This window comes from Frankliniella occidentalis, unplaced genomic scaffold, assembly GCF_000697945.3.
Source record: "Frankliniella occidentalis isolate FOCC.00 unplaced genomic scaffold, Focc_3.1 Scaffold66, whole genome shotgun sequence".
NCBI lineage: Eukaryota > Metazoa > Arthropoda > Insecta > Thysanoptera > Thripidae > Frankliniella > Frankliniella occidentalis.
Window position 1 is genome coordinate 121,519 of NW_026267196.1, and position 2,260 is coordinate 123,778.

A 2,260-nucleotide genomic window follows, 5' to 3' on the forward strand; every position below is an offset into this window, starting at 1 on the left:
CGGCGGGGTATGCAACCCGCTGCACGGGCGTGCACAAGGCGATATGGCGGGTGGCCTAACCGAACGGCGGCGCGCCTGTGTATCGGAGGATAGGCTCCCCGCTCCCCTTCCCCCTCTCCCTCTCCTTTCGCACGCTCGCGGCGGGGCGGAATGAGAACGGGCCCGCCGCGCGAGCAAAAGTTGGAGAAAAAGTAAACAACAACAACAACAACAAATTAATGCAAATGTAGAAGGGAGGGAGAGGGGGCGGCTGTGAGGAGGGGGAAGGAGGAGGATGAGCAGACCCGTCGCCGTGGATAACAAAAGACGGGCTGTTTGGAGCGGCGGCGGGACGCTCGCTCGCCGGCCCGCCTAATAACGGTTGTGAGCCCTGAATATGTCGCCGGCCACCAGGCCCTCCGGTCTGGCTCTGGCCCCGGGGGCGGCGCGGGGGCGGGGGGCGGCTGGTATTGTGCGCGACGAGCCGAGGGGGAGTGAGGGAGGGAGGAGGGTGGCCGACCACTCTACACCACTCCACTTCCGGTGCGACCCGACCAGCCCTCCGGTCGCTTGTCGCTTGGTTGCCGTGGCGTGGCCGACGCCGCCTTGCTGCTTCCGCTGCTGCTCCACTCCACATACGCGCGCTCGCCACCGACCCACCCCACCCCAGCCTAACCTACCCCTAACGTCTAACTCCTCTCCTTTCCCTACTCTGCGGTTTCCCTCGCTATGACGGCAGGGCCTCTTTCTCCGTCTCCTGTGCGACACACTGTGGCGCATACGCTGCTTGTCGGTGCAAAGTGCATCAGCAGCAGCCGCCTGTCGAGCCCTCCTAGCTCAGCCCGGGCTGGGCGTCGTCGGAACGGAGCCAAGCCCGGCCCCGGGCCCGGCCCATTGCCAGGCGGAGCCAGGCGGAGCGCTGGCGCGCCGGGCCGTGCCGAGCCGCGCCAAGAGCCGCGCCGCAGCGAGCCGCACTCCCTCGTGTTGACCTTGCCTGCCTCTGGCCTGCCCCGAGCCGACACGCGGCCCAAGCGGCTGCATTTCTGTTTCTCTCCCCTTCCTCCGTCTCCCCTCTTTTCCTCCATTCCGCGCTCCTCTCTCTCTTTTGCTATCGCTCTCTCTCTCTTTTTGTCTCTCATCATCTCTGTCTCCCTCTCTCTCTCTCTCTCTCTCTGTCGCTCTCTGCCTGTCTCGCTCCCTGCCTGCCTCCCCACATTCCTCGTTATGTGCCTCTCTCTCTCTCTCTCCCTCCATCCCTCCTCCTCGCCGTCTCCTTTTGCCCCTCTGGTTCGTGGCCGAGGGGGCCCGTCGGCCGCCGTCGGCCCCGGCCTGGCCTGACGCTCGTTGTGCTCTGGACGCCCCGCTCGCTCCGACTTGTTGCGTGGCCGTGTAGAGCGTGACGGTGTACCCAGGTGGGCTGCTGCTGCTGCTGCTGCCGCCCTGCCGGCCGCGGCGCCACGCACAGACGAGCCGACTATCGGCGATAAGCCGAGTGTCGTGACGGGCGGGCCGGGGAGTGGTTGCGTTGCCACGTCGCACGCGGCGGGCGGGGTGCGTGCGAGAGAGAGAGCGAGCGAGCGAGCGAGGGCGCGTTCAGAGGGTGGCAGCGGCGGAATCAGGTCCGCCCGTTCCCTCGCGGGTGCCTCAGGGTGGAGAGCGGGGTGCGTGCGATGGGTCCCTTGGTCGTGGAGCCCGCGGTTGTTGAGCCGTGCCTGTGGAGCGCTCCGCCACGCCCCGCCACGCCCCGCGGGCCTGTCGCCGCCCCCGGTGACCCCCGGGGCCGATACCCTGCGGAGCCCCCCCGGTCTGGGTGCGGCGGCCGACTGAAGAAGAGGGCAGAGCGGAGCGCCGCCGCCGGCCCCCGGAATGCGATGGTTGACTCATGTTTTTGTCTCTGTGTGTGTTGCAGTATGAAGCGCTGAGCGAACGTCTGGCTGCACGCCCTTTTGCCGGGGCTCAGCATGAAGGACAGCGTCGAGGCGCTGAGCACGCTGCCGTCTCACGCGCCGGACCCGACGCCCCAAGCAGCAGGTGAGTGTGCGCCCTGTGGCCTGCGCCCTGCGGCCCTGCGGCCCTGCGCCCCCTCCCCTAGGCCCGGCCCTTCGCTCCTCCTCGCTCCCGCATCGATCCGCGCGACGGCCACCCAAACGACGCGTCGCTGATCAAAACTCGTCTTTTTGTCGCCGCGGCCCGACATGTCCTCGTTACCCGCCCGGCGGCCCTCCGCTCGGCAGGTGTGGCGGATGAATAGGAATGAAAGGTGTTGGCCGCAACCCGCCGT

The 2,260-nt window shown here is 68.1% G+C and overlaps 1 protein-coding gene across 1 annotated transcript in view; it reads left to right on the forward strand.

Moving 5' to 3' along the window:
* Positions 1-2,260, forward strand: part of LOC113210972 (uncharacterized) — a 45,881-nt gene that overhangs the window by 20,180 nt on the left and 23,441 nt on the right. The gene's annotated exons all lie outside the window — the stretch shown is intronic.